Genomic DNA, 24950 nt, shown 5'->3' on the forward strand with positions numbered 1-24950 from the left:
TCGAGTCCGGAGCCAGAGTGAAATACTGAACGGTGAAGTGTTCTTGATCTATGTTCTGTGGTTTTGGCTCCTAAAGCTTTGATATAAGTGAGAAATCAGACTTGATTAATTGCCATATACTTCAGCTGATGTCTGACATGAAATTACTTATTTTGCAACCTTCGGAAGCCCAAAAAATGGTTGTTTATTGTCTTGTGTGTAAGATCACATTACAATTCACTCGCTACGCCACTGGTAAAATATATCTTTTGCCAAAAAGTTTTGAAGTTCACTTGGTGAAATATGTTATGATCTTACATTGAAACAAACAATTATCCTCTCTTCCTTAATGTCATGTAACTTACCAACATAGTGGCCGTCCATATTCCAGAGTCTGACTGTGCAGTCTACAGACGCTGTGATCAGAAGTTTATGTTCTTCCACCAGAGAGATGGCCGTTACACTCTTCACGTGACCTCGCCATGTCATCGTCACTGCAAAAAGTTAATATCAAAATCATGAGTATGAATATATTCAGGCCATTCAAAGACTGCATAGACTTTCTTAATAAATTGTTCAACGTTATATCATCATTTTCGTTGATGATATAATTCATGTATTATTTTTAAAATATCATAAAAAATGCAACAAAATAACGACTATCTGACCTTTTGATGATATTTTATATTATAAACTGCTTATACAGGGTATGTTGTATACATTGGGATTGTATGCAAATGCCTTGGTTATCATCTGTCTAGGACTCATACAAAATAAAATTCCACATAAAACATTACCTTCTGGTGGTTCGGACTCCACGTGTGTGGCAGCGTATCCATCGATGTCCCAGAGGTAGACAAAGCCGAGACTGTCGCCCGTAAACAGGACTGTGTTTGCCTTGTTCACCCCCATCACACTCACCATAGCACCCTTAGAGTTTGACTGAAATAAAATAAAGAGGGATAAAAAAAAATGTTAGTTTAAACATTATTTATTTTACAACAATTTTGAAGAAAGTTATGATAACTTTTACTAAGTCACTCTCATTGGCACGATGTTGCGCAAGAGTGTGGTCTTATGTTGTGGAGGATACCAGAGTACCCGGAGAAAATCCACTTGTCCAGTTTGGTGACCAATAACCAAACTCACTGGGAATCGAACCTGGATCGCATTGGTGAGAAGCAAGTGGGCAAACCACTGCGCTAACCAGAGTTTTCTTATTTCTTGGTTATTTTCCTGTGGCTCTAGTACACAGTATTCAAAAGAGAAATGAAATGAAAAAAACTCCCAAGCCTCAACTTACCCCAGCAAACTGGGCCATGAGGGTCCCTCCCTGGAACACGTTCCATATATGGATGTGAGCCCTGGGCCCGCTAGAGATCAGGGAGCCCGCATCCTTGTTGTATGCCCGTGTTGCCATGAAACACAGCTTGTTAATGCTCAGATCTCCATCCACTGAAAAATATGATTTACATACAAACATACAGGAAAATAAATGAATACTATATTCTGTACTTAAATTGCAACAGTTACTGTTAAACCAACAGCAAATTCAACTACAAAAACACTGTCTTAAAATATTGAGATCTACTTGGACATGCAGTTTTGGAGCAATCTGATTGGTTAAGATGTTGACTTGCATGACTCATCGACAAAAGACAAATGAAAAAAAGAGATCTACTTGGACATGCAGTTTTGGAGCAATCTGATTGGTTAAGATGTTGACTTGCATGACTCATCGACAAAAGACAAATGAAAAAAAGAGATCTACTTGGACATGCAGTTTTGGAGCAATCTGATTGGTTAAGATGTTGACTTGCATGACTCATCGACAAAAGACAAATGAAAAAAAGAGATCTACTTGGACATGCAGTTTTGGAGCAATCTGATTGGTTAAGATGTTGACTTGCATGACTCATCGGCAAAAGACAAATGAAAAAAAGAGATCTACTTGGACATGCAGTTTTGGATCAATCTAATTGGTTAAGATGTTGACTTGAATGACTTATCGACATAACAGTTGGGAGTGCTCTGTGAGATAACCAAAGATGATAATTACGGTAAACTTTTAATGAAATATAATAACAACATTGCTTCTTATTTCTATAAACTCACATGACTGGTCTACATAGTCTGAAGGTTTTGGTGCCATGAGGTTGGCGAAGATGTGACCAGAGACCATGTTCCAGACGATAATCTTGCCGTCATAGCTGGCAGTAGCAAGCAGGTTTGGCGGACACTGGGCGACAGATAGAATGTCCTCTTTATGGCCACGATTCTGGAATTATGAATATATTGATTTGTTATAATGATAAAATTGTTAAAGTGTTGATAAATAGAAATTTTGTTCATAAAATCAGCAATCACTGCCTTCATGTATGTTGTAGATTTTTATGAAACTATGGGCTGATTGTTCGGAACCTTGTGAAAGTTAACAACCATGTTTACATCATCAATGTTAACTTCCATATTGTTACTTCTCTTGAAGTTTAATGGATACACTTGTGATCTGCTGTATTTCTAACCTGATTTGATACAAGCATTTCAGCTGTTCTTGTTAACATTTAAAGATGTGAGCACATCATTAAAGATTTCACATTTAAAAGTTAACAACAATGTCAAAAATCCCGTTGTTAACTTTAAAAACGTTCTGAACAAACAGTCCTACATGTATATCTAACTACAGCTTTGGTAAATGAATTCAAACCTTAAATCAAACTTTTAATTTAAACAAGAGCTGTCACAGTATGTGACGAATGCCCCCGAATGTGACATTGACCTACGAACAAGGTCAGTACATGAAAAGTTTATCTTGCCTTTACGTGTCAAATACATATGGCAAGTTATTTTAAATTGCCTCTGAACATAAAAAATACCACCCATACTTGAAAACCTACACTGTTATGTCCTTATATTCAGAATTCCCTTGTGAATAAACACTTAGTGTATCTTTCACCTTAGAGGTAGGGACATGCGTTTTGCACGCGACACGTCGTCTTGGTATGTGGAACACATGTGGTAAGTTATTTTAAAATCTGTCCATACAAGAGAAAGTTACAGCCCGGACACGACAACCTATACTCTATGTCCTTATATGCAGCACTCCATTGTGAATAAACACTAAGTGTGACCTTGACCTTTGAGGTAGGGACACGGGTTTTGCACATGACACGTCGTCTTGGTATGTGGAACACATGTGGCAAGTTATTTTAAAATCTGTCCATACAAGGGAAAGTTACAGCCCAGACACGACAATCTATACTCTATGTCCTTATATGCAGCACTCCATTGTGAATGAACACTAAGTGTGACCTTGACCTTTGAGGTAGGGACACGGGTCTTGCACATGACACGTCGTCTTGGTATGTGGAACACATGTGGCAAGTTATTTTAAAATCTGTCCATACAAGGGAAAGTTACAGCCCGGACACGACAACCTATACTCTATGTCCTTATATGCAGCACTCCATTGTGAATAAACACTAAGTGTGACCTTGACCTTTGAGGTAGGGACACGGGTCTTGCACGCGACATGTCGTCTTGGTATGTGGTACACATGTGGCAAGTTATTTTAAAATCTGTCAATACAAGAGAAAGTTACAGCCCGGACACGACAACCTATACTCTATGTCCTTATATGCAGCACTCCATTGTGAATAAATACTAAGTGTGACCTTGACCTTTGAGGTAGTGACACGGGTCTTGCACGCGACACGTCGTCTTGGTATGTGGAACACATGTGGCAAGTTATTTTAAAATCTGTCCATACAAGGGAAAGTTAAAGCCCGGACACGACAACCTATACTCTATGTCCTTATATGCAGCACTCCATTGTGAATAAACACTTAGTGTGACCTTGACCTTTGAGGTAGGGACACGGGTCTTGCACACGACACGTCGTCTTGGTATGTGGTACACATGTGGCAAGTTATTTTAAAATCTGTCCATACAAGAGAAAGTTACAGCCCGGACACGACAACCTATACTCTTATGTTCTTATATGCAGCACTCCATTGTGAATAAACACTAAGTGTGACCTTGACCTTTAAGGTAGGGACACGAGTCTTGCATGCCACACGTCGTCTTGGTATGTGGAACACAAGTGGCAAGTTATTTTAAAATCTGTCTATACAAGGGAAAGTTACAGAGCCGGACGGACGGACGGACGGACGGACAGACGGACGGACGGACGGTGCGATTTTAATATGCCCACCTTCGGGGGCATAAAAAATATGCTTTGTAAAAGTCCTACATTTTAATTGCTTTTTAGAAATCTGTACTATATTATAGTCAAACTATTGTTATAATTTGAAAGAAAAACATCAATTCAAAAGATGCTGGATTCAACCATTCAATTGTTACATGATAACATCAAAAGTACAAGGTTGTATAATCCTACGGATTACTTCGATCTACTCTGTCAAACAACCTCTGACAGTCAAAGGTGATCAGACGGAGCAAGGCTCCCATTTACATCATGTTGATTATGTTATTATAATTAAGACATTCCTATGAATAAAGATAATATTGATTCTACCATTCACATCATGTAAAATATATTAAGATATTCTAAAGTATATAGACTAGAGCAAGAAACATTCGCATCATGTTGATTATGTCATTTTAATAAGATATTATCAAGTATGTAGATTAGAGTGATGCTCCCATTTGCATCATAGTAAATGCTAAACAATCTGGAAGCAAACATGAAAAAAGTTGCAATTAAACCATTTGACCAATCGAGGAAAATGTTCGTCCAATAAGTAACCAGGCTGTGCAACTCCCATTCGCATCATGTTAATTATGTCAAGATATTACATATAGTAAATTGATCAGAAATAAAACTCATGTTTGTTCTACCACATCATCATGCCAGTTTGGCAGTGGGTGCTGAACATGGTGAATATTGCTGTCGTTGACGTCGTCGCTGTAGATATTGATACGCCTATCCCAGCCGACACCCACAATGTACTTGTTACGATTCATCTCAACATACGTCAGGTCACAGATCTCTTCATTTTCTTCATCTGAAAATGTAAAACAATTATAGTTTCTGAGGAAAGTTGGCATTGACTGCACTAACATGAGTAATCTGTAACTATCTTGACAAAAGTCATAAAAATGGAAAGACTGTCATTCAAGAGTAAAGCTGTCCAAGTAATAACAATTGAACTTAAAATAACAACCAAGAATTAAAATGACCAACATTAAATGCAGTATTGCTTAAATGTTGCCAAGTTACAATGACTATATGCTGAACTTTCTAAAAAAAAAAAAAATGCACATAGCAAACTGCAATCAAATCCACAAAACAGCAAACAGTAGTTTCGAATGACATCTGATTGTTGATTACATGAATTGGGGTTGGAGGGTTTGTAACTAGGTGATATGATCCAACCTTATTACATATGAATACCTAACAAGGAGTCAATAACAAATAATAAAACAAGAGAATACAAATCAGGGATGATATCATATAAATGACAAAAATAAGTGTAAGTAAATGTAAGGCCACGATTAATTAAAAGTTTGTTTGCGCTTCCAATCCAAGTGACAAAAATAAACACAAGACCTACGTCTTTTTAGAATACAGCCGACATTTTCAGCCAATGAAATTGCAGATAGGCAATCATTAAGTACTAAACTTACATCATTAAGAATTTCAACTTTCGTTGGTGTTTAAAGGTCCACCAACTGCCATTCTTCCAATGGTACCGTATACATAATCACTGCGTCAGATAATGCATTGACAAAGTGTAAGCCAATGAGGTTGTACTCTGTCAGTTAGATGACATGAAGTACTTTCTTGATAATTAAGAAAGGGCTCATCACTACCCTCACTCTGCCCGTTCTTATTCATTAAGAATTTACTTCATGACATCTTACTATTGCTTAACCTCTCCAGTGGTCATTTGATTTTGTTTTTCAATTCAGAATTAAGGGTTTAAAATAAGGTAGTTACAAAAACAACATAACCACACCTTAAAATGTCAAAGGGAAATGCCAAGCAAACTATTAATCAATTGTTGTCTAAATGTGAAACCTTTTGTTATTCTTCATATACCAACGGGGTTTCGCACAAGCCCTCAGGGCCGTGTACAAAAATACATGTCATCATAATAAAGGCAAGTACCGAATTTTCCAGGATGCATAACTGACACGGTCACCTTGGATACATTTGAATAATGATTTTAAGATGGTTGACCTTGACCCAATTTAATACAGCTAATTCAAGGTAACAAGTATAATTGCCCATATCCTTTCAACTGTGCCAATTCTTACCTGGGTTCGGGAATTCTACTTTCTTTGGTTGTTGAGGGACTTAAAACAGTTAACAAATGATTATGTTTAAATAAAGCAAATATTATTTTTAGTTTGAGTTAAAATTACATATATATGTTTAATTAATGACATCAATAACTTTTAATAGGCAAGTTTAAAATAAATAAGAAAAGTTTAAACTGATTTTGAAAATATCACCAGTCTTTTCAATAATTTGAACTTTTTTTAATTTAAACTTCAGTGTTACCAAATTTTATCAAATGTTGCTTTATATTAATAAAAAAATGTATCATCTTGTTTAATAAAACTTAATTTATTGTTGATTTAATATCAGTGCTTTGCAAACTGTGCATATTTTTACCAGGTATATCTTTTATTCCATAATTAACCTTGTTGGCCAGTAATCTCCTTTTACGAAGGTTTCGAATTTCTTCTAGTGTCTTTTCATACCCTATACATGACAAATTAATATAAGGAATTAACTGAAGCGTAAGTATACATTAGAGAATACAATTGCAATAATAATAATAATAATAATAATAATAATAATAATAATAACAATAATTTACACAAATATATTTATTCAATATGTATTTGACATAATTAATGACTTTCAAAATTGTAACATCATGTGATACACACTGTATTAATAACATTAATGTTGTTATTAACATATTAAGCATTTAACTAATATTCATGAGACATCTTACAGTGTTGCTTCTAAGAAACATAAATGGAACATGATATGATATAATAATATATAAGTTGTAAATGTATACATCAAGGTTCCCCAGAAGAAAAAAAAACATACTTATGTAATACTGCTACAATAATGTACCCCCACCCTCCTTATAATAATGCTAAGTGTTATCATAGTTACAATATAGACAACATACATGCATATTAATTATTGTACAACGATTACTAAACTAAAATAACCAAATACAAAAAAAAAAATTATCACTAATATAATACTGTAGACTGTTTAATTTTTCACAAGTGTTTAATTTTAATGATGTTTAGCAAATTTAAATCATGTTGCTTAGAAGAGAAAACTGAGCAATATATTCAATTTCCCATTGCTACCAGTTGCTAGAACAAATATGATAAACATCCCCAGGTTCCAACCTTACATAAGTAGCCAATCAAAAATAATTGCAAACAAAAGTTCACTCCAAATTAAAGCAATCCACAGTGGTGTTATATGTATGAATTATGTACTCTTCAAGAGAGACAACTTTGTATTTTGATAAGGTTAAATTATACCAATATTGACAAACTAATTAGCTAAGTAGTGAAAATGACAAAACAATTTTTCCGCTGCAGCTCTATCATAACAACAGACCACAATGTGGGGGTGTTTACAGATTGCATTTGTAAACTCTGACAGTATTAAATCGCACTAGCCCAAAATTATATTCTACAAAAAAACTTTAAAGACAAAAAAATCAAAACTCCTTGGCCATTTTCTGTAAACAACCTCAGATGAATATGAATAGTCTACAATGTCAGAAATCTTTACATTTAATTATGCTGAAAGCAGCTAGATCATGTAGTAATTCCAATATAGCACTGAAACATGGACTTGAGGAGTATTTATTATTTATGCAATTAGACACTTCCCTGGGAATCAATTAAAACATAGTCATACAAGTTACACATTAAAACGCTTCAATTTATTATTATTATTATTAATTTTATGAACTACTTCTTCTTATGTACCAACATATCCGAGGTTATTTTTGATGAAAAATGGCCTAAGAGCTCTGATTGAAAGGAAAATATGCCTCAAGGTTAAAGACAATACATTTCCCGAAATTCTCGTGCATCACATTGCATGTATATACCTTCCACTTCCACTTCCTCCTCCTCCATCTTTCTTTGACCTGCACACAACAGCATGTTAGCAACTACACAAGTCATGAACCTCAGTATCATAAGCTCAGCCACATTATTATGTTACTATATTAATAGCATTTTTTGCTCGGACAACAATATTTTTACAATGAATTACAATACATAAACACCATGCAACCAGAGCTCAAAATAAGAGTTATCAAGATAAATGAGTGTGAGCTTATTCAGAAATGTCCCATTAAGTTATTGTCCAAAACTTTGTCTTTACGATAAAAATACTCTTAAAAATTATTTTATAAAAACGTCACCATTATGATACAACATTATTAAATATTTTTATATATATATCTGAAGTTTAATATGTTTTGGCGTGATGTCATAAATGAAAAGCATTTAAAATGTGCTTGTATCATTATTTAGCATTGTCAACAAATTTATATTGATGATATATGAACATTATTATTATTATTAAACTTGTTAACTAAAATTGAAACGTTAAACAACTTGTTTAATAAAATCAATAGTACACATGTTACAATATCCTCTATAGTATGAAAATTCAAAATAAAATTCTTATCTTGAGCTCAAAATTAAATCTAAACGTTATACATGTTTTCATAACACCTGTTACAGCTTACCTTTTTCTTCTTCATCGGTATGGGTTGGAGCTACAAATATCAAGTCAAATACATCCAAACTTAGGTTTTAAAGCAAAAGAAGTTACAAATTTTGAATAAGTTTATCAGACATGATTTTATCACATGATGTTTCTTGTTTCAAATGAAATATGACTATAACATATTTTCTTATTACACTCAAGTGATATAATGATAACTTTACTTTTAAATCATTTATCCCTGGTAATGTAGCTTTTTGTTACCGAAAAATGAATAAAATCTTCGTTTTGCACATCAAATCAGTCATGTGCTAAAAAGAATCTTACATTCTTTGCCCTTTAAAACAATTTTTTATGAATATTGTTCTGGAAAAATTATGAAGTTTGCCAAAGGCTTGCTTTATAAGTTTTTTAAATTTGTTTTAATAATTTCATATTAAATCGCAACTCATGAAAGAGTCTATACAAGAGCACCTAAATTGGGTTAGGGCAAGGTTTTTACCCGGAATTGGCTGGACTGAAAGTCAATGTTCCTGCTATTCCTCTCACCTGGGGGGTGGGGGCACGGTTACAATTGACCGGTGCATTATACCAAAACAAAAGTACCAGTAGTGTGCTTAGCTTAATTCTGTTATACTTATGAACTTGAGATTGTTTTAGAAGTTCAGGCATGAAGACAACTCTGTTTCTGAGTTACCTACCTTTCTGTAAAACCTTGAGGCAGTGGCCATTATTGTAGTTCCAGATTCGAATCAGACCATCTCGACCTCCAGTTATCAATCTGTCAACAATAAAAGATCAAATAAAGACGCCATCATTCAGTATTTTAAGACTTATTCAGAGGTCTTTGAAACATTGTATGAAATACTCGTTAGACAGTTTCAATAATAAAGTTGGTTTGATAAAGATATTTTTATCTTTCTTGTGTCATTTTCCACAAGCAATTACAACATCTGCATCAAACCAAAAGTTAAATTTTGTAACAGTCATACATATTCAAGAACACAACACACAGATGCCAACTGTTGAATGCTGTTATCACTAAATCCAGGAGCACAACTCAACAATTATTTCAGCCAGAGTTTGCCGTCATAAACAGGCAACTCAAGAGATCATGCATTCGAAGCCTATCACAGGCATTACTTCCATGCTAAATATTGGTTTGAAAATAGTGTTTATGTTGATTTGAACAATTTTTATGTATTATATATATATATATATATATATATATATATATATATATATATATATATATATATCTCAATTTTTGCTCAATATATAGGCTAAATGACAAATAAATAAAAAAGAACAAGCAATTTCGTTGAATTGATATCCCCCGCCTTGGCAAGATTCATGATTTGGAAATAAAAAGAAGGTGGAATACTCCTATATTAACATGTAATATGGCTACAGAGAAATGGACCGTTATGAACGTTCGATATAAGTTTGAGCTTGTTTGGAATTATTTGAAGTAAAAGTTTTGTATATAGAGTAACATTTGTAATAGTTTCTATGAATTTGAATGATTTCAAAGTGAAAGTTCAGATATGTCTGAAGTGATAACAATAAATAGTGGAAAATTTCATCAAGGAAAACATTCTGATTAAGTTTTATAAATATTTGACCATGTATAATGCCTCTAGTATGTTCCAATGATTTTTCTAAGATTTGACCTACTGACCTAGCTTTTGACCCTATGTGATCCACTTTTTAAAGTGGTCAATATTTCATCAAGGTTTACATCATGACCAATTTTGAACATAACTTGACCAATCAGTACCATGATATGGTTCCGGACAAGATTTTTCAAAGATTTGATCTAGTGACCTAATTTTCGATCATATGTGTCCCAGTTTTATTTACAACCAAGAGTTCATCAAGGAAAACATTATGATAAAGTTTCATGAATATTTGACCATGTATAATGCCTCTAGTATGTTCCAAAGATTTTTCCAAGATTTGAACTAGTGACCTAGTTTTTGACCCCATGTGACCCACTTTTATAATAGGTCGAAATATGATCAAGGGGAACATTCTGACCAAGTTTGAACATTTTCTGATCAATGCCTACCAAGATATGGTACCGGACGGATGGACGGACGGAATGACTGACGGACAACGCCAAAACAATATCCCCCTCCCGAAATCTTCGATTCGGCGGGGGATAATAAGAACATTCACAGCACCACCTTGCCTTAACAAATGATTTTCTACACATATATATGAATAAAATGTGTCTTAAGGGAAAAAAGAATGAAAATCAATTAAGATTGATCACAATCAATTGTTGCCAATGTTTGGGGCAAATCAATGATAATATTTGATTATAATCGATCATCCCTCCATAACTTAGTAGTTACTATTGATTACTTTTTAATAGCCGTTTTCAAAATGAACTGCCTGTAAACTTATGCACAAGCATTCATCACAATATCAGGTTATAGATTTATGTTACCTCTGTTCACATTTGTCGAAAGTCATACATGTGATGGCAGAGTCACCATGGGCTTCACCGTACTCAAATATAGCTGTTCCTGTCTCAAAGTCCCAAATCTTGATTGTCTGTAAAACGAACATAACAGTTTACACTTACGTTTAGCAAACAATATACTGTTTTCACTCAGAATTCATTGGCTTAATATACCAGAAAATCAATTTCTTATTCAGGCAAAGCTTCAGACAAAGTTTTTTCTCAGGATATTTTAACAATTCTAGAATAGGATAGACTTAAATTGTACTTGTTTCATCAACTTTTAAACTTTGAGTTAAAGGTTCTGCAATACTTATCGACTCTTATCTCCAACAGAGAATTAACTACTTTTCAGAAGTACGTGACTTTGTACAGTAAACAAGGGCAATAAACTGGAATTCTGCAAAATTAGAATGCATCGCCTGTCAGGAGAACCCATGATTTTTCTATTGAAGGCAATACGATGACCTTGAACTGATATATTGATCCCAAAATGAATAGGGGAGATTGATTTGTGGCCTGACAGGAGGACTCATGATTTTTCTAGTGAAGGTCACCATGACCTTGACCTTTAATAGATTGATCCTAAAATCAATAAGGTTAATCTACTGACAATGAGCAATTTGAACATCAAGTTTTAAGCTTCCGAACTAATTTGTTTAAAAGTTCTTGACTGAATAAAAGTGACCATATTTGTTCTAGTAAAGGTCGTCATGACCTTGACCTTTAATAGATTGATCCTAAAATTAAAGGGGGTAATCTACTGATAATGAGCAGTTTGCACATCAAGTTTGATACACTAATTTGTTTATAAGTTCTTCAATGAACATAAGTGACCATATTTGTTCTAGTAAAGGTCACCATGACCTTGACCTTAATAGATTGATCACAAAATCAATAGGGGTTAATCTACTGACAATGAGCAAATTAGTACATCAAGTTTAATATTCTACACTAAATTGTTAAAAAATTCTTGAACAAACAAAAGTGACCTTATTTTTTCTAGTAAATGTCACAATGACCTTGACCTTAATAGCTTAATCCCAAAATCAATAGGGTTTATCTACTGACAATGAGTTATTTGCACATCAAGTTATAAGACTCTTCACAAATTTGTTCAAAAGTTCTTGATCCAAAACAAAAGGTCACCATGACCTTGACTTTAACAAATTAACCTCAAATGAAAAGAGGACATCTACTGATCATGTTCAATGTGCATACAAAGATAAAAGACTCTACATCAAGTTGTTTTAAAAGTTCTTCATCGTAAATGAAAGTGGACGTCAATGCATGACAAAGTAATCCCTGGTTCTGCCATGCTTTGCAGGCGACAAAAACATAAACATACTAACAGCATAATTAACAACAAACATTTCAACAATAGACTGAAAGAGAAAGTTAGGTTTGGAAACATTTCAATGGAAAAATTATGTTCAAGTATTCAACGGACAAAATTTAAGGTCTTTTTTCCTTATAACATTTGTAAGGTTCAGGGAGAAACAGTACTTTAACACAACAATAACAATATCAGGGTGCAAGATGACAAGGACAACTTTTTGGCAACAATGAAACAATATTTCTGGCAATGATTGCACTGAATTACCTCTTTATCACTGTAAAACAAACAAAAGTTGAATTCTGACATATTATAGCAGGCAAATTAAAAACAAAGCGATGAACAGAATAATCAAATTAAAGTAGAGTTCTCAACGACGTTTAGATTCTGGTTTAAAGCTGCACTCTCACAGATATACCATTTTTACAACTTTTTAAGTTTTTGTCTTGGAAAGAGCAAATTTTTGCGTAAATATATGCAAACCATTAATATAAGATTGCTGACAAAAAATCAGATCCTACATTTTCATATTTCCGTTCGAAAATTAATGTTTAATGGCTTAAACTGTTACTAACGGTTTAGGAAAATGCTTAAAACATAAATTTTTGAAATTAAATCTATAAATCTGCGATCAAATTTTTCGTCAGCAGTCTTATATTACTCAGGTTTCCATGGATTTTAGCGAAAATTTACACCATCCAAGACAAAAAAAAAAGTTGTCAAAACCTTCAATCTGTGAGAGTGCAGCTTTAACTCTCAGCAGTTCTTTGCAAGTTTGTATATCCCCACAGGATAAAGTGCGTATGGAAGTCCTGGAAATGAATTGGGCACGAATGAATTCAATGAAATACAGTCATTAAACATAGGGTTTTCCTTGTGGGTAGCAAGTTAAACAGTTATGTTATATCCCATCTCTTAGAAATTCGAAACATTATTGATTAATCCAATACTTACCGAGCTTTCTGAGCACGTGATGACCTGCTTAAAGCTAGGGTTATAGAGACATCCTGTCACTGGCTCTTTGTGGGTAAGCACGATGTCCGCATTCAGGCTCGGCCTGCAAAACACCATGGATTTTTATGTTGTGTTATAATTGGCAAATTTCAAGTGTTGTCTGCTAGTGGGCAAAATATACTGATTTTCATTATTTTCTTATAACAATAACTTTGTCTTCTTTGGAGAGTTTTTTTTTATTGTTTCCATGTAGTAAAAGTAAGTGACAAATTTCTTCAAGTGTAATAATCATTTCATTGTTAAATAAATATCTATTAATTTTTACGACTATTCAAAGTCAATCTCATTGGCACGATGTTGCGTGAAAGTGTTGTCTTGCGAAAAATGGGGAAACTGGAGAAAACCCAATTGTATGGGTTTGTGACCGCGAACCAAACCCAAATGGGCCAAGGCCAGGAATTAAAACCTGGGTTGCCTTGGTGAGAAGCGAGTGCACTAACCACTACACCAACGGGACAGCTAATTTCATTGTTAGGAATCAAGAACCGTTGTCAAAAGTTAAACATCACATTCACCTTTTTTCCATATAATATACTGACATTTAATTTTCAAACCTGCAAAGCATACTTTGAGCTTTAGTACATGTACTATACATAAGTAACTTCCAATTACAATTTCAAAATGTAACAAATGTTTCACATGTCTATAAATATTGGCATACAAAATACAGGCAATCAATGAACTGGGTACTTTCTTAGAACTAGTTCTTATTCCTACACACATCTATAAAACATCTATAAAACTATAAAAAAAAGAGTAAAAAAAGAGTATATCATGAATAAAAAAACATATAATCTTTGTACAATATTCAAAAATGGAGTACAAAATTAAAGGGAAAATAAAAGGGAATTCCCAAAAGAAAGGTGCAATAGTTGAATTTGATAAAGAAAACAAGGTCTAAGATTTCAACCTCAAGAAATAGATGGAAAAAGACCAAGAACCTTTAGACAGAATAGTAAAACTACAGATTGCTTTTTTGAAAAAGAGCTTGTTCCCCCCCCCATTTGTGGTCATAGCTCAAAGAAATAATCAATGATGGACATGAAATTTCTACTTTTGGACTGGAGACAAGCCAACATACTTTTCATCTAGTCATGACCATCGTGCAAACTATAAGTATGAAGTCCCTGGGTCCAAGTGAATAAAATAATTGAGCAGAAACAAAGTGTGAAGTAAGGATGGACTGACTGAAAGACGGAAAGACAGGGCAAATATTGATAAACAGGGCAAAGATACTGCCGACCCATCCCCTGGTCCCCGGCCGGGGGATCCATATCCCCTGGAATTAAAAATAATAATTATTTTATTTTTTTTAATTATTGTAATATCAGTGTGTTTGTGTTCTTATTCTTTAATCATGAATGTAGATATTGCGCTAAATGTTGCTGCGTAAAATTCTCCTGGTTTAATATTAAAATGCCCTGATATTCAGACCAAAATCCCCTTGGAAGCCTCTCAGAAATATTGCATGTATGATACTGCCTGTTGGAACACTTCAACAAATGTTGATATTTGCTCAAATATTGTCTTTGAAGTCAATGATTTTGAAAAGTGTTACGAACATTTATTCATCAAAAGGCTTAAAGGGTAAATTATCCCTCGGCTTAAGTTACATAATTCCTTTAGGACGAGCAGTTTAGTTTTCAGCTTTCTAATTTTTTTATTGACTGTACACAATGTTCCGCGAGAGTTTGGTTTAGTTTTGTGGGGGAAATCGGAGAACACGGTGGAGGCCCACTTGTCTGACTTGGTGTCCACAAACTAAACTCAAACACGTCCATGCCGGGAATCAAACCCGTGTTATCTTGGTGCGCCAACCGGACAACCATTCGTATTTATACAAAACTTACTATAAATAATTTTATGATTTTTTTGGAAGAGAAAGAAATGAAAGTGGAGAATGTTGGAAAGCTGAATAAGTGTAAACGATAGCTATCAAACCTACATATGTGTCTAAATGAAGAAGCTATACAATCAAAAGAAAAAAAGTAAAAGGGGAGGTAATCCAAAGACATTGTTTGTGCAAATTGAAATGATAGCTCTGTGTTTCAAATGCAAATAGTTTTACCTTCCGCCTACTAAGTCTTTCTCAACTCTATTATAGAAAACATTATGTTCCTTAACCAATACGAAAAGATCAATAGAAAAAGAGTTATCAAATACATGTATGTAGAAAAAAAATACTAAAATTCGTAATAGGAAAAAAATCAATATTCCAGATTATTTATCAAAATGAAAAAATAAATGATTTTATTAGGAATTTTATACCTTCAAATGTTCAAATCTTGTAATGTTGGTTCAAAAGTGTTTTAGTTTAGAACTGTTTTATTCCTAGTTCTTTTTCTTTAAGATTACTGAACAAAACATATGCTCAAAATATCTCTAAATATTTGAAAGCTGAAACAGTAAATACATGTAAGCATACTAAACTGATTATTTGCACAATATATTACAATATTCTATAACTAGCTTTGATATGAATAGCATAAGCTGATATTTAAATACACGTACCATCTAATGTAATCACTAAAAAACAATTAAAAATTTATGACTAACATTTACTAGCACTTTAATGATTGGTACAGTTGAAACAACGCCAAATCTTAAAGATGCACTCTTACTCCAAGATAATATTTAACACAATTAATCATATTGTTTTAATATTCCAAAGAGGTTGAATAAATGTGGAAAATAATGATTCTTATGAAGGATAATGAGTTTAATTTGAAAGAAATGAGCATAAAACACGGTATTTCTACCTTATGAGACTATTGTAGACCACAGTAAATCTTTTAGCATTCACCAATCATTAAATATTTTTGCGCTTTCTGCTATTAACTGCACGGTTACAATCTTGTTATCAGTAATTAATATTTTCCATCAATGCATTATTTAGTAAGTAGTTAAAGGTTTATCAGTCATAATTGATGTTTGTTATACATGTTTATGTACTGATTTTGAATAAGAGTGTCACTTTAAAAAAATAAATACATTTTTTATAACTAATCTAACAATAAAACACATACTTAAGTCTTAGGTTGAGTGCAGCCATCTGGTCCGTTGCCACGGCAACTGTTTTTGAGATATTGGAATAGTGAACTGCTTGCAGATCTGCACCGATCTTGTGGCTTTTTGGGCGGATCGTCAGGAGGCACATGTGATCCTGGATGTCCCAGACCTTCAAGAAAAAGATGCAAGTTGATCTTCCAACATCCTTACAAATCAGGGCAATACATGGAAATCAAACAATTAAAAAATTATGTGAATCAGATGAGTCACCTGTTGGACCTGTTGGTCACCCATAATTTTCCTTATAATAGGCATCATGACCTTGACCTTTGATCCAAATTCAATATGGGTCAACTACTGACCATGACTAATGTGAATAAAAACTATTTTTTAAGAGTCTATAACAAATAGTTCATAAGTTATTGATCAGAAACGAAGGAGACTTTAATCTTGACATTTGACCTAATGAACTACATGTATGACCATGAACAATCTCAGTATGAAGTTTAAAGACTGTACATCAAATAATTCATTTTTAACATATTATCAGAAACGAAAGTGTTTGGCTGATGTTTAAGAGCAGTTCACTTGAATTCTGACATTCAATTATGCTTATACTATTTGTTTATTGTCCACTCTCTGAGCTTTGGTCAGCATTTTTGTTTTACAACAAATCACTGGTTGCAAAAATATTAAGGACTCTCGAATGAATTTTCATTAAACTTCTGTCTAATAGTGAATAGTGTCCACAAAAAAGTGAATTTTGCTCAGATTGTAAAACATCAACATTTGAATGTTTACTCTTTTTTAGTAATGTTCGCTAATTCTGATATAATCATCATTTGTGTTTATAGTATAATGTAACACCTGTTTCATATCGATGCTAATGTGGTTCAGCCGTGAAGACCTTAAAATAACAACCAAAACATCACAAGCTGTGATCTAAATTTTTCATTCTTCCTTTTTCTTTTTTTATTCTTAGATTTTTAGAATTAATGTTATTACTAACTTGCATGTTTGTAACAATTAATAATTCCTTTATTTGAAAACCAAACATTAAAATGTCAGTAAAAAAGATCATTTGTTTTTCCTATAAATGTAAAGCAGTAACTCAAAATAGCTTTATGACAACAAAGTTTACAAGAGCAACTATTGGTTGCTATGCTACCAGCTAGAATCCCTCATAACAAATCTTGAATGTGTGATCTCGCAAGAATCATTTCGTTTTAAGATCATGTCATCATGGCTGACAAGTTGTATTTGCAATTAAAGAAGCCAATACATATTTACTACCAGTATGTTTGGTACCAATAATATAATGAAAACTACAGGGACAAGCCCATTTGATGAAAATTCCAAACGGCAATAAACTAGAGATATAAATAATAACAATACATTTAACCTTGAAAAAAAAGACTTCCAACTCAAATGCTCATGTTACCTTAATACATTTATCAGTAGAAATGCTGAAGACTCTGTTCTCCTCCTCGGCTACAAACAGGAAGAAGATCGGCGCGCTGTGTCCTCATAACATGGCAGTTGGCTTCCTGAAACATGCAATATCATTTTTATTTACAGCCAGCGCCAATTAACCATAAAATACTGCTTGTGATCAAATTTGTCTAGTATGTAATTTTTTTGTTCATGCAATACACCATTGTCGATAAAGGCCAAGGAACCGTAAATCATAAGATCATTAAGGCAATGGCATCAAGTTCATGTGTGTTAAACAGTTTTGCAGATTAATTCATTCCATTCACATACCATGATGGTGCTTAAATATGAAACATTATAAAATGTGAATTTAAACCTGAGATTATATCAATAAATCAGTCTTGTATTGAGGATACTTCATGAGTAGTTCAATACAGAGCAAGAAGGGTCTAGTGGTATAGATGTCCATTTCTAATCCAAGGAGTTGTTGGATCCCCATCTGGGGTGCTTTCTCATAACTTTCCAGAAAGTAGACAGAATTGGTTTCTGCCCAGGAAACGGACTCAAATGTGAATTATATTAGCTTTCAGCTGTAAGCGCTATCGAGCTAGGCTAATCTAAGTACTAAAAACTTTTAAGGAATTCATGTATAAAACAAATTTTATAATTTTTGCATTGAATGACCAGGAATGTGATATTCTATTATATCATAAATACTAATTTGATATTTTACAAGGCTTAACACATAAAACATTGTCATGTCAGGTGCACAATGTACAATAACCTCATGTCAAAAGATCTCACTAGTTATATAAAAAAAAATATAATAACAATATTTCATAATAATGACTTGATTTATTATATAAATGACAGCATTAAATATTTCATAATAATGATGTCGTTTACTATATCAATGACAATATAAAATGTGCTGCGTTCTTGTAGCTTGGCAGTCTGTTTCCTGATACAAGGAGTCGTATTTTCCATGTGATACAGATAATGTATCTTGTCATGCAATCCAGTTATAAATTCATCCTTAAACATGAGATTGTAATATCTGCAGGATCAGGCGAATCAAAATTAAAGTCATTAAACTGAAATTATCTTACATGCAATGCAACTTAAGTTCTGGAGGCTAGCTTGGTAGGCTAAAAGAGTAACATAAAAATATAACTAAAAAATTACATGTTAAATAGAGGATATTTATTTATTTCAGTATAATATCAGATTTTATTTCATGACTGTCCTAGAAAAACTATGTGTTATTTACCCTGCTATACGTGGGATACCCGTCACGCAAAATTAAAGCTGATTACGTAGCTGTTAATTTACTATTTCCGGTTTGTTGAGAAAAAGTTCTCTGATATATATTCTTTTTTTTAAATTTCATTTATTTTGGCAACAATTTCTTGTTCAAAGTAAAAAGTTTTGATCCAGGGGAAGTAACTACAATGGATTTTAAAAGTAGTTCTAAAATTTGATATTTTCACTCCTAGTTTTGCAATCAAACTGATAATTTCACTGTTGTTATTTCACTGATAAAACTCCATATTTCATCGAAAAGCATGAAATAAATTAAGTTATTCAAAATAAATTAATTTTATACCAACCCTGTTAGGCTTAAAGAGTTACATAAAAATATAACAACACAAAACATGTGTCATATAAATGCATGTTAAATTAAACTATTCAAAATAAATAAAGTTTATACCAACCCTGGCACATATGGATTCCACAGCCTCACGACTCGGTCCACCTGTGACAAAAAGTCAATGATATTCTTATCCTTCGAGAAGTCGAAGCACTTCACGCCTTTGTACACCTTGAACACAGACTGATCGGTCTCAAGGCGTTGTTTCATGAGCCTATAAGTGTATTTGTTCTGTCGGGCGCGTTCTTGTACATTTGTGCCTGTTTCCCGGTTCTCTTTCTGCCCAACATCTTTTATCTCTTTGAGCTGGGCCTCAACGTTGGTACTTCCTGTTGTACAGTCTGCAATCACATGTGGGATTTTGTTTAAAAGGCAAATGACTGATTATAATCACTATTTTATTACCATTTGGCTATTACCATTTGGCTTCCAGCATATAATGACATAAACATATCCATTTTTCAGAGTATGCTGTTCGTTTTCAATATTGTGTATGATATCATTTTCTTTAGACAATCAAACTGCAACACTTATTTTTTTGAAATTTCATTCCATACAGAACTCTTAATTTATGAATTGAAAAGTGTGGCTACATAGCTCAAAAAAGATATACTTAAAAAAATGTTTTTAAATTATTCTTACCAATGACGAGGGTAGTGTTTGCATGGTTTTAGCAGGCAATCACCTGACCAATGTCGTGGTAATACTTGAGCTGAACCACACAGACAGAGACTTATCAGTTAAGTACAAATTCACAAAACTCACTAATTATACAATTATTAGGTTGTGTCAACAGTCAACAAAATGGTTGTTTCAGCAGCAGAGTTATTTTAATTGATTCATTTGAGGTTCAAATATTAAAATTTTTGGTACAAATCATATTTTAGTCGGAGGAAATTTCCTCCCCTTGTTAAAAATTTGTCACTTGCCTTGAGAAATCATTCTTGAAAATTTTGTTTTCATGAAAAAAGGCCCAAAGAGGTATTTTTTGATGAACAATTTAATTTACAAACTACTTGTGTCGTATCTTTATTTGTTAAATATGCCATATTATGAAAGATAATCGCCAATAATTAGCATAAACCTGGCAAGTCAAAATTATTTGGATAAACATAATCAATGGCTAACAGTCTGTAAAAATGCTGAGGAAAGGACACTCTGCATGTGGATTAGGTCATGCATGCCTATAAGGACAAAATTGGTATACCTGTTGGACCCAGTCTCCATGTACGGCCCATCGTATAAAGTTGACGTTTGGTCCGACAGCATCGTTCAGTGACACACTCGCTATGAAACCATCAACTTTTGTCGCTTTCTTTCAAGTTCTACAATATATAATTGCTCCTTAAAAACCAAGTTACAAGTTGAATTTACCATCCACAGACTAGTGAATTAAGTGACCTTTGGATATGACTGTCGTTAGCCTTTTTCCAAGTTAGGTAGAACATATAATAATTTTTATTTGTTAATTTCTTCCAGTCATTGAAATAACCAGTGCAGGAGTTGTGGGCTAATGTTCTAATTTTGACCACTGTTACTAAGTGACTTGTAAGAGATATTACAAAAATATGTAAAGTGATCCATAGTTTATTAATATAATTATTATAATTATTATTGTTGTAATTATTATTATTATAATTGTTATTATAACTATTATTTTTATCAATTTCAATTTCAAAATCTCTTCATTGATGGAATTATATGAAATATATCTTATATCTAAAGAAGGCTTGTTTGTAATGTTTTAATCATAGCAATTTACTATATTAACTTATTACCAAAATAAGCAAACTCCATTTATTTTAAACTACTAGCAAATCGTATATTCATTTTTTTTGGTATGCACATAACCAGTTTAAGAATTAGTTAACATTTTTGAAATGAGTTTGTCAAATCAAAAACAAATAGAACCAAATTAATGTGTACTTATAACCTACATCAGAACTTGTTATCATAAACAAAGGATTAAAGAGGATTGAAAAGAAATAAACATTAGCACTTCATTGCATGCTTTTTATGCAATAAATATCTTCTTTATCCATAGAACAAATCTGCCATTGTTCAAATTTTAATCATAGAGGTATGCAGACTCAGTGATTTTTTTTTCAAAATAATTTTACTGCCTGTGCCTTTTCAATTGGGAAAATAAGCGCGAAAAGTAAAAAAAAATGGGAAAATTATAACATGGCAATTTTACATATTAAGTTTTTAATTTTCTGCTTTTACTGAGATTATTATATGTGTCCATACATACTTTTTCTATAACATGGTGATGCAAGACAGCAATTAACAAGCTTGTCCCACTTTTTTATCTTCTTATATTAAACATTGATGATTAATATGAATACTGTACTGAAAAATGCATTTTTGAATTCAAAACACTACTCACGACAACATGTTTAAACTAGTTGTTAATTGTATGTGCTTGTAATTGAAGTCTGTGTATTAAGTGTTGCACTCGAAATCTAATTTAGTCATTATTTAGAACTAAATAGTTGAGTACAAAACATTGAGATACTTAAAACACACAAATAAATTTCCTTCGACGCTGTGAAACTACTGAATACCATACTTCATTGACTATGGCAACAATTGTCAGGTTAAACGTGTATTTTGCATTACGAAAAATTGAAAGTAAACTGAAAATTAAAACCGGAAGCAGAAAACTAATGGTGCAAAATGCAAAATATTCCTGGCAAAAAAGACTGTAAACAAATATTGGCTATTTTGCGGTGCGGGGTGATACAGGGTCAATACTAAACTGCTGACCGATTAGCTGACCATATAGAAATAGAAGAGAGTTGCTGACCAATTGCTGACCATATAGACAAAGAAGGAAAACACATGAAAAAAAAGTTTTGATATTTACTGTAAGATTTTTCAAGACATATTATGTTAAATTTATTTTATATACTCCTTATAGTGTAAGAATAGACGGATGTTCGTCTGGGTTTTTTTTTTTTTTTGGGGGGGGGGGGAATTGCATTTCAATGAAATGAATTGAGTTGTTTTTTACTGGTTTGTTGAAAATATGTGAAATTTATCACGGTTTTAATTACGATGTACAGTACAATTATTTGAAAGCAATATTTTTAATTGTGATACAGGAATCCAGTGGATTTCACGTGAAATCCACTCAAAACGTGAAATCCACTCAGAACTCAGTTATTTTAATTAATAATTTAATTTTTTTATATACATATTAGATTGTGCCTCATGAAGGGTTTATATTTCAAATTTTATTAAAATTGGTCAAATAATAAAGAAGTTAGAGCAATTTTTCATTTTTTCCAAAAATAGATCGGAAATCGAGGTGAAATCCAGATTCCGATAAGTGAAATCCACTCATAACTCATTAATTTTAATAAATAATTTTCTGTTTTTGTATATTTATTATAAAGTGCCTCATAAAGGGTTTATATTTCAAATTTTATTGAAATTGGTCAAACAATGAAGAAGTTAGAGCAATTTTTCGAAAATAGATCGGAAATCGAGGTGAAATCCAGTTTTCGAGAAGTGAAATCCACTCTTAACTCAGTTTTATTAATTAGTAATTTTTATTTTTTGCATACATTTTGGAAAATGCCTCATGAAGGGTATATATTTCAAATTTTATTTGATCACGACTCTCACGTGCCGTTACTTTCGCATTTAGCGGTTAAGGTGATACATCACATATCCGAGAAAGTTGACATAACATACTCGGCGGTAAAATTAAAGAAGTTTAGTACAATGGCAGTAATTATTTTATGCCGAAAAAGAATTTGAGAAGATATGGTAAGTATAAAATGTATCAGAAATGGCAATTGTCATTGCTATGTTTTTATTTTTTATGCTATGAACATGTAATGTTGGATATACGTATTATTTGATATTTAAACGGATAATTAATTGTTTCTGTGTATTTTGTTTTATTATATTTGGATATTTAAAAGGATAATTAATTGTTTCTGTATATTTCTGCTGTATTTGTTCATAAAATGGGGAACCTTTCCGTGTAGTGTATGCCTTGAGGCATGTGCACTTGACTCAATTTATTGTGATAATTGTAAGTTGTGGTGCCATCGTACATGTTGTCAAATGGGCCAGCTTGAGCTTAAGTCTTGGGACCAACGTCATCTCAAGTTTGCGTGTATAAAGTGTGCTTGTGTCGGGGATGAGTACAACTACACAGCAGCACTGAATCGGTAAGTGTAATATATACTTAGCATATTTTATAATATGCTTATTATTGAAAACGGAGACGTTTTATATGAGTTAATGCAATATTTATTCATTTCAAAAATATATTTCATAATAAGTTTAAAAGTACATTAACAGTCATGAATAGATATTACTACATCTTTAAATGAATGAATGAAGCATGAAGCACATTTGAAAACATAAATAACAACTATATAACAACAATAAATTAATAACTACGTGTTTTTATAAGCACATTTGCGAACTACTACTACTATTACTACAACAATAAACATATTTATAACTAACATCACAATAATTGCTTTGAGCTCGTATTAATCTGTGAAATTACGTAATATGTTTCCTGATGGCGTGAAAGTATTTAATGTGTCCTTTGTTTTTGTAGTGCACCATGTCACTGTGATAGTCCTTATGAAATCTTATGTCCTTCATTTCAATGCATTGTACACTTTTTCGAACAAGATTATTGATGCGTTTTCTCTGTGCGTTGAAATTTTTTTGCTTAGAAATTTGTCTTTGAAGTTCCCCCTTTCTGTTTACCTGTGTATATTTTTTCGTATTTTGCTATTGTTTATTTTGTGTAATTATTTTCCTTAACTGTTGTGAACATACCTTTTCATTATCTCTCATTATTGTAAACCAAGTTAAACATATGATTTCACTTGGTGTAACTTTGTTCTGTTGTATTTGTTTGTTTATTTTTTTTAATTTTTTTTATGATTACGTATATCAACCAATGTACATGTATAAATAACCATAAATAAATGTCTGGCATAAACAAATAATACAAAACAATTTTCGGATTATTTATTAAATTTTTAATATTTTCAAAATTCGAACGTAAAAAAGGGCCATGATTGAGGGCGCCTCCACGTGGTATGGCCTGGATGTGTATGGATATTGTGTTTATCATGAAAAAAATTAAACAATTATGCATACACAACAAAACGCCCTCACAATATAACTTCAACTTTCTTATTTTTGGATCAATTTGAATAAAATTTGAAATATAAACCCATTATGTAGCCTTTTCAATTATTTGTTCAACAAAAAAATAATTTGTGAACAATAAATGAGTTATGAGTGGATTTCACGTCTC

The 24950-nt window shown here is 32.6% G+C and overlaps 1 pseudogene; it reads right to left on the reverse strand.

Moving 5' to 3' along the window:
* The window catches only part of LOC128225891 (WD repeat-containing protein 49-like), a 37493-nt pseudogene that overhangs the window by 3733 nt on the left and 8810 nt on the right, over positions 1-24950 (reverse strand).

The sequence above is a fragment of the Mya arenaria genome, chromosome 3, assembly GCF_026914265.1.
Source record: "Mya arenaria isolate MELC-2E11 chromosome 3, ASM2691426v1".
Taxonomy (NCBI): domain Eukaryota; kingdom Metazoa; phylum Mollusca; class Bivalvia; order Myida; family Myidae; genus Mya; species Mya arenaria.